This window comes from Amphiprion ocellaris, chromosome 20, assembly GCF_022539595.1.
Source record: "Amphiprion ocellaris isolate individual 3 ecotype Okinawa chromosome 20, ASM2253959v1, whole genome shotgun sequence".
Lineage (NCBI taxonomy): Eukaryota > Metazoa > Chordata > Actinopteri > Pomacentridae > Amphiprion > Amphiprion ocellaris.
The window spans coordinates 27,710-37,011 of record NC_072785.1 but is presented as its reverse complement, the minus strand read 5'-3'; the positions used below and the strand labels follow the sequence as shown (position 1 = coordinate 37,011).

The window sequence follows — 9,302 nt, the reverse complement described above, 5'->3', positions numbered from 1 at the left end:
CATGATGTGCTTGTTTCTTTTACAGTGGTCCCTGATGGCTGATTTTTTTGTTTTCTTCATCTGCTTTTTCTTTTTGTCTTCTTGTGAGTCGTCCAGCTGTTTCCTTTATTCTGTCTGCTGTTCCTTTCTTCTTGTGTTGAATGATCTTCCAGTTTCTCCAGTGTATGTTTTATCGCATGACTTACACAGACTTTCATATATGATGTTGCATTTTTTGTCTTTTGGATGGACTAATAGCTGCTGCAGTTTTCTATGTGGTTCTACTGCTGTGTTGATGTTGTGTTTTCTCATTATGGGATGTATGGGTTCTGTTGTCCCTCAGATATATGGAATGCTGATTATGTCTTCATTTTTATTGTCTGGTTTTTGTGTATGTTTTGTTTTTGTTTGTTTTAGTTTTTTCTCTTTGTTTTTGGCTTGTTGTTTTCCTTTGTTTATGGCCCATATGGGATATTGGTAGTGTGTGAGTGAGTTCTGATGTGTTTTTCCTCCTCCTGTCTGTCTTTATCATCGGTTATGATGCTGGTCTGTTCTAATAGTGTTCTAACTGGTAGTTTGTGTTCTGTGGATGTTCTGATGTCCAGAGGAGGTTCTGGTCTGTTCTAATAGTGTTCTAACTGGTAGTTTGTGTTCTGTGGATGTTCTGATGTCCAGAGGAGGTTCTGGTCCGTGTGTGGGGGTTTCCTGTAAACTGTTATTTTGATGCTGCTGTCTTCTCTGTGGTGAATGTTCATGTCCAGGAATGAAATGGTCCGGTTTATTTCCTCTTCCTGTGTGGATTGTATGTTTCCCGTGTCGTCCATGTTGTTCAGATGATCAGTGAGTTCTTGTGTGTGTCCAGATTTTATTATTTCCAGGATGTCGTGGACGTATCTTCTCCAGAGTGTGGGTCTGCAGAGCGGGGATGGCTTTGGTTTCCAGGTCCTCCATGAAAAAGTTACTCATTATGGCTGAAAGTGGATCTTTTTTTCAACTTTATTTTACCAGGTAAGATCAGATGAGAACAGTTTCTCCTTTACAATGATGACCTGGCCAGATGTGTCATTGCTAAACCTGGTTTCTGACTGTAGATTATTCCTTTCAACTGAAAATAGGTGGATTTGGCAATAAACCGGAGTAATGTGATGATGTCGTCTACTGGGAGGTTTGTGTGTTCTTTCAGTGTCCTGTCCTTCATGAGTCGTTCCTGTACGATGTGTAATGTGACGTCTACGGGGTTTTAGTGATGAATGAAACTACGTCATGTCATATGAATATCTCCTCTTTTTCTACTGTGATATGGTTTAGTTCTTGTCCAGTTGTTTGGAGTTCTTGCAGTGATGTTGTGATGTACCAAGGAGGGGTTTGATGATTTCTACCAGAGCTTTATAAAGGTTGTAGGTGACTGATCTGATGCTGTCCACTATGTGGTGCAGTGCAGTGTCTTTTTGTGTATTTTGGGTGTTCCATATATCTGGGGGCGGGTAACATTGGATGTGGGTATCAGATGGTTTTATGCTTCCTGTGTTTTTAGGGTCCTTTGCTTTTGTTCTATGGGATGTTTTTTTTTTCCAGTATTTCATTAAATTATCTGCTGTAGAGAGAAAAGGAATAAAAGGAGACAGAAATGAGGGCAAATGTGTTCAAAACAAGTTAAAACATCATGCAAAATGCCTCAAAACCTGCTCAAAAACAATAAAAACTGACTCTGAAATGACTCAAAAGCTCGAAATTTGTCTAAACAAGTTACAATATTGTGCAAAATACCTCAAAGCAAGATAAAAAACTGACTTGAAATTCTTTGAAAAGACTAAAAAAAATCTAAATTTGTCAAAAACAACTTAAAATATTGTACAAAATTCCTCAAAACATAAAAACTGACTTAAATATGTCTGAAATGACTTAAAAGCTCAAAATTTGTCCAAAACAAGTTAAAAATATTTGTCTCATAACCAAAATGTATCATGACCTGCTCAAAATGATAAAAACTGACTTGAAAATGTCTGAAATGACTTAAAAGCTTAAAATTCAACCAAAATGACAAAATTTTCCCAAAACTAATTAAAATTCTGCACAAAATCACTGGAAACTTCAGTCTTGACTCATAATGTGTCCAAATGCATAAAGTTCCTGCTTTTGGGCCTGAATTTTAATACAGGTGTAACCAGGTGGTAAACAGAGGCAAGTAAATATCCTGAAAACCACTGAAATCCCTGTTTGTGACTCTTCTGCTGATTGTCGTTTTGGACAGCAGGGGGCGTATTGTTATTGTTGTATTGGGGGTAGTTTTGAGGTCAAAGGGCAAGATACTGGAAGTGGTGGGAACAGAACAAAGGGTTACTGGTTACTGTGGGACAGTAAGAAAATGTAAATAATACCGTGCTATGAAAGACTGAATTATGAAATACAGTGACTGGGTGGTAAATAGTTTGTTATTTGCATTAAAAATCCACTTTATGTCCGTGTACTGTGCTGAGGAGTAGCGACAGTTAGAGCAGTGGTTCCCAACCTGTTTGGCTTGGAGCCCCCCCTATAAGCTGCACTCCAGCCCCCAGCGGGCGTAACTCCATCTTTAGCAGAGAAACCAAGCTCCAGCAGTGTTTGTCCATCATACATGAGCAGCGACTTGATTTGTTGAGTGCCGAGGGTGAACTACAATAATATCATCAACAAAACTGACAGTGAGAGACAAGCTGCCACACACACTGGCACCATCTTGACCCAAGCTGATCAATCATGATGTTCTTAGTTCCATGAAATATGAATGTATTATTATATGCATTGTGTTTTTGTGTTGGTTAATGATGAGATATTTCTAACTGCTTTTGTGTTACTGCAGTATGTGTTTAGAACAGAGGCTTATAGAGGGCAGTGTAGTAACTGTGGGTTTTATTTGCCCACTAGGTGCCACAGCCGTATGTTTCTGTTTTTAGTACTATTTCTGGTGCTGTTTCTCATATTTCTACTAATGTGTTGCGCCATAGGTTTTTGTAAAACACAATTCATTGTATAAATTCTATTAGATGTAAATAACTTGGGAAACAAAGAACCCCCACAAATTTAATTTGAAGTATTGGTTTCTGATTTAACCCGGCTTCAAATCTAATGTTAGATTCAGTGTTAAATCCACAAACAGAGAGACTTTTGGTGACTTTTCAGAGCGTATTTTAACATAAACTCAGAGTTTTGATGACTTTTCTGTTTGTATTTTAACATAAACTCAGACTTTTGATAGGGCTGGGCGATAAATCGATTTTATCGATTAATTCGAGTTTGTACTTAATGTCGATTTGTTTTTATGAAAATCGATTTTCTCATCAACATCCGCCACCAGCGCCTGCCTGCTGGGCTCCTGTAGTTCAGAGTGCGCCCACTGCGGGCTGCAGCTCATTTGCATTAAGTAGACTGGACTCCGGCGTGAGGAGATTAGGTACACTAAGAAATTTCCCTGTAAATTTACAGTAAAGAGCTGGCAGCTAAAGTTGCCAGCAGCGCACTGTTATTTTACAGTAATCCTACCGTATTCTACAACAACAGTTTAATACTGTCAAAAATATTACGGTATTATGCTGTTTAGAGAGCTATTTCCTGGGGCTTTCAAAATGAAAGCCCCAGGAAATAGCATAGCATAGAAATGGCTCAGACAAGAGATGACTTTTCAACATTAAGCTTTTATTAAATCCAACACTGTATCAAACATAGTTCAAAAACTGACTTATTTCACTCATTAAATTTTAGTAACATACAATCATTTCCTCATGCTGAACAGGTTCTCATTGTGCATGTTCTAGTTCAGGTACACTGAGTTTGGTTTCCATTTTTCCTGAACTGTAACAAAAGATTCCTATATATCACTTAAATCATTTAATACTGCATTGAACACATTCAGCAGCTAACAAATTTCAAGAAATTGAAGTCTTGTAAAATACAATCTATAAAAACAACTAATGATGTTTAACAGGTTGTCAACAATCTGTTTAAAAATTGCACATCACATTTCAGGTACCCTGCCTTCAGAATCAGTCTTTCATAACTCTTGATCATGTTCAATAAACACCAAGTCATGGAACAAACCTGGAACTTCAAAACTGAGACACCAGGACTGAAGTATTTTATACTGAACCAAACACAATACTGAGACTTGTTACCTTAGAATGACAGCATGAACATCTGGTTGCAGACTGGGCTTGTCCTTTGTGAAAGTGAGGTTCTGTGTGGAGAGGAGCTGTGGGTTTACATGAAGTCCCACTCAGAGTCCATTAGTCTTTATATAAAGGTGACTACATGGGGATTTACAGTAGATGCCTTTTTCTGGAGCAGCTCCCCGACCTCTTGGACATCACCTTCTCCTGGCTGGCCTTTGTTCCCCTCTCAGGGTTGATTACCAAGGAAGCGCCTACAATGAAATGACAAAGAAAGAGTATATTAGGTGTGGTAGGCAAACATGCTTTAAACTCAATATGGAACTCTGTCACATTCATCAAAAAAAAACCAAACAAACTAACAAAAAAAAAAACAGGAAACTAAAATAATTAAGCAAAACAGAGGCTTCCACTTATAACAGCTGTTTAGTTCAGTACACATTTAAATCTAATTTTTGCAGCCGTTTGCATAACAAGTAAGTTTACCTTTCCTAAGTGGAGAGAAAAGCAACATGACACATCCTACAAACCTTTTTAAAACTTGAAATTACCCAAATGGTGGAATGCAGACAAGTACATGTGGAGATCTGATAACAGATCAGTGGAGCATCACATTGGATATTTGATGGAAAATTACACAAAGACAGAGATAGCTAACCTAACCTAGTTGGATCTGGTTGCTTAGAAATTCATTTTCCTGGTCTGGTTTAAAAGAAAGAGCCAAAGTTTTGTCCACTCTGCAGCCAAAGGAGAGTATGCTAGCTAGCTAGCTGCTAGCTAACAGTGTGGGAAACGTTAGCATTCATGCTAGCTGCTAGCTAACAGTGTGGGAAACGTTAGCATTCATGCTAGCTAACAGTGTGGGAAACGTTAGCATTCATGCTAGCGACTCGTGGCTAACACCAAGTAGTAACTAACCTGGCTATATTTATGTTACTGTCAAAGAATAAAACATAAATAAAATAGACTGACAGAATTAAAAGTAAGGCTGACTGTTTAATAATCACAGTTACCTTGTTAAGTGAACCGGAGCAGGATGGATCAGCTACAGGTGGTCCCTGCAGGTCTGAGCCGGCCCGAAAATCGTCGTCCTCAGTTCTTCCTTTTCTCCACATCTTCCCTCAGTAATGAGTAAAATCACGACAGAATATTTTAAACCTATTTCGTCACTTCTTTGTGTTGGCTGTTTGCTAAATGTGGTGATGTGCAGGAAGATTTGCCGAGACGAGTAACGGTCGGACTGCAGCAACAGTCACACTCAGATCAACCCAAACCAGAAAAATACTGTAATCTGCTGTAAGATTGTACGGTAGCTTGCTGTTAATATTTTGTTCTTGAAAAACACGTGAATTTACAGTATTCAGATGTATTTACAAAGAACGGTATATTACTGTACAAAATATGCTGTATTTTTACAGCAATTTGTTACAGTGTAGGGGGCAAAAAAAAAAAAATCGGGTGAATCGGGATTTTTTGTGAAAAAATCGGAGATTTTTTTTTAAGGCCATATCGCCCAGCCCTAACTTTTGATGACTTTTCTGTTTGTATTTTAACATAAACTCAGGCTTTTGGTGACTTTTCAGAGCATATTTTAACATAATCTCAGACTTTTATTGACTTTTCAGAGCATATTTTAACATAAACTCAGACTGTTATTGACTTTTCAGAGCGTATTTTAACATAAACTCAGACTTCTATTGGCTTTTCAGAGCGTATTTTAACATTCGGAGCTCTAACTCAGACTTTCCTCTCTTCTCCAGCATTAAAACTTTGTCTGCAGAGAGAAAAGAACGACTCCGTTTTTTGCCAGACTGGAGGATGTTGGAGGGAGTCTGTTAATCTCTCTGGACCTGACATTTGAAAACCTCCACCTCTCCTCACCCTCCCAGCCCACTGATGTGAGGAAATCCAGCTCTGAACAGACTGAACTTCTAAATCCCTCCTGGAAGCTTCACCCTGAACAGACAACTGCAACGCCGTGGTAACGGGCAGATTACAGGTAACAGGTGTAAACTGTTAGTAACACTCAGAGTCACGTGATGCTGCTCCGTTTATGTAGCGAGGCAGAAAATAAGGACGGGAAGCCGCCACATTTAACAGATCAGAGTTTCCACAGACCAACAGTTCACTCTATTTATGCACTCTGAGAGGAAATTTATCGCTTATTTCTGTCAACCAAACTGGGTCAACATCATAATGTAGCATCAACTTCACATCACGTGGAATTTACACTGGAATTTATAAAGAAGCTGAGAGAAAACTGAATTCAAGTCGAGCTAAATTAACCTTCCTGTTGTCTTCATTTACAGGCACCAAAAAATATTGTTACCTTGTCTGAAAAAAAATCAGCAAAAAAAATCCCCAAATTTCTGAAAATTTTGCAAAACCTTCAGGAAGAAAATTGCAATAACTCCTTAAAAGTTTCCTTTAAAAGTTTTATTTTCAAAAAATTTCCTAAATTTGGCAAGAAAATTCTTGTAAATATTTTCAAAACATGAGTAAAAATCTCCCCAAAACATCCTAAAAATATCCAGTGATTATTTATATATATATATGTGTGTTTATTTATATATATATATATATATATATATATATATATATATATATATATATATATATATATATGTGTATGTATATATATGTGTGTTTATATATATATATATATATATATATATATATATGTATGTATATATCAATAAAACTTGTAATATTTTCTTGAAGAGCATTCATAAAAAAATCTGCGAAATTTGCTGGATTTTAGTTGATTTTGTTGTGAATGTTCTTCAACATTTTAACATTTCTTTTAACTGTAAACTGTCTGAAAATGACAAAAAAAGATGAAACTTGGTGCAGAATTACTCAAAAATTTCTCCTAATGAGATAAAACGTTTCCAGATTGACTCGAAATTATATGAAATTACTCAAAATTTGTCCAAAAAGATTGAAAATGTATGCAATAAGTTGATAGAAAACCTGATTAAAGTTGAGGTAACTTAACTAAAATGAACATAATTTCACCAACATTACTCAAAATTTGACAAAAATTCAACTAAAACAAGTGAAAACTCTCTGAAAATGACTCAAAATGTTGCTCCAAAAAGATTAACTTTGAGAATTGAAATAAAGTCTGAATCTGAAAGGAACCCTAACCCTAAAATGGATTAAATGTTTACAGATAGATGCATATAATTTTTTTTTTTTTTTCTAATTTATGCCAGTTTGAACACTGCATATATGCAAGTATTGTTGCTCTATATTAATTCTACATTACAGGTTTTCTCCATTTCTGCACACTGGATCTTTTCTCTGACATCTTTAACACATTTAGTGCTTCTTCAGTGAAAAGTTTTAATGTCTGATCTTCTTGTTAAATTAAAAACATTTAACTTCTAGAATTGCAGCAATTTAAAAAAATCTAACGTTCCTAAAACTGATTTAATGGTTAAAGATAGATGCATACAAATACATTTTCTAATATACGCGTTTGCACACTGCATACATGCAAGTATTTTTTCTCTATATTAATTCTACATTACAAGTTGTTTAATTTTTTTTTTACATTTTTACATCTTTTCTCTAACGTCTTTAACACATTTTTGTTCTTCAGTGAACAGTTTTTATGTCTGATCTTCTTGTTAAATCAGTTTTTGACATGTTTAACTTCTAGAATTGAAAAGAGCCTAAAGACAGAAGAAACTTTCCTTAAACTGATTTAATGGTTAAAGATAGATGGATATAATATTTTTTTGTCTAATTTATGCCAGTTTGCTCACTCTGTATTAGTTCTAGATTACAGGTTTTCTACATTTTTGCACACTGAATCTTCTCTCTAACGTCTTTAACACATTTTAGTTCTTCTGTGAACAGTTTTTATGCCTGATCTTCTTGTTAGATCAGTTTTAGACACGTTTAACTTCTAGGATTTTTTAAAAAAAGTGTCTAAAGATAAAACCAACTGTCCTGAAACTTGTAAAATTAATAAACAGAGTGATGGACTGCAGTTTGTTTTATATTCTGTTCTGCTGAATTTCAGTTGAATCCTGATTTCTGTGCATCATGAAGAGAAACAGTTTTAGAGCTTTAACAGTTTTTCTAACCCCGTTTTTTCAGTTTTTTGTCTAAATGTTTTTTCTGATGATATAAAATGTGTTTATTGTGTTAAATGTGTGTTTTAGTTTCAGTGTTCTGGAGATTGAGATCTATTCTCTAACATTTAGCGTCAGACGTTCCTGCAGAAACCCTCAGAGCCCAGAGGGATTCTTACCGATGCTCAGGAGATGGACGAGGAGAGGAAACGTTGTCCATCCTCCAGACGGATCTGAAGACCCGACCGGCCTCTGGGGCGGCGTTTGGTGAAGTTATCTCTGGAGGCTGCTGGAGGATAAATGTGGAGATCTGCAGATAGAAGCCAAGAAGATGAACGGAGCTGGAGAGGAAGAAGATCTACGTCTGCTCCCAGCGGTGGATCTGAAGTTAACCAAACTGGTTCCGACTGTGACTGGAATAATTGTGAGGTTAGGTGTTTATGCACGGTTTGTTTTCCTCCTGATTCATCTAACTTTTTCAAAAGATTTCTCAGTTGTCTCTCCTCTTTCATGTTGTTCTGTTTCCACAAAGGTGCAGGATTTTAGAGCTTTCACTGTCTTTATGCATCTTATAGTTGAGATTTGGTGTCTCTGTGTGACCATTTAGTGTCTATTTTGTTGGTCCCGTCTGTTTTTGGAGTTATTGTTTGTAGTTACTGGTAGTTTTTACATGTATGAATGTTCAATTTGCATCTATTTATTGTTGATGTTCGTCTCTTTTAGGTCATTTTGTGTCTCTTTGCTGTGCTGTTGCATCATATCGTCGTTCTTTTGTGTCACTTTGCTGTAGTTTTACAGAGAAATTCTATGTTTTTGTATTTTTCTATGATTTCTGTCATTCTAACTGCACAGAATTGTCAGGCCTGCAGCAGCAGCAGGCTCTGTGTAGGACTTTTTTTCCCTCCCTTCTGTTTTCCTTATTAGGTGTATTAGGTGTGTGCATGAAGGCTGTGGCGGCAGGTGATGGCACTCTGCAATCAGCAGACCGGGAGACGGACGCAGGGCCAGGAGACGGGCACAGGACCGGGAGATAGACCCGGTCCTGCGTCCGTCTCCAGGTTCTGCTCTCGTCCCCAGGTTCTGCTCCCGTCTCCAT

General features: G+C 36.9%; 1 long non-coding RNA gene across 1 annotated transcript; it reads left to right on the top strand.

The window, feature by feature from the left end:
* Positions 1–742: 742 nt before the first annotated feature.
* On the top strand, positions 743–8,571 carry LOC129347806 (uncharacterized). Its single transcript, XR_008600073.1, has 3 exons — positions 743–987; positions 5,882–6,120; positions 8,339–8,571. It is a non-coding gene; the product is annotated as an uncharacterized LOC129347806 (long non-coding RNA).
* The last annotated feature ends 731 nt before the right edge of the window (positions 8,572–9,302 follow it).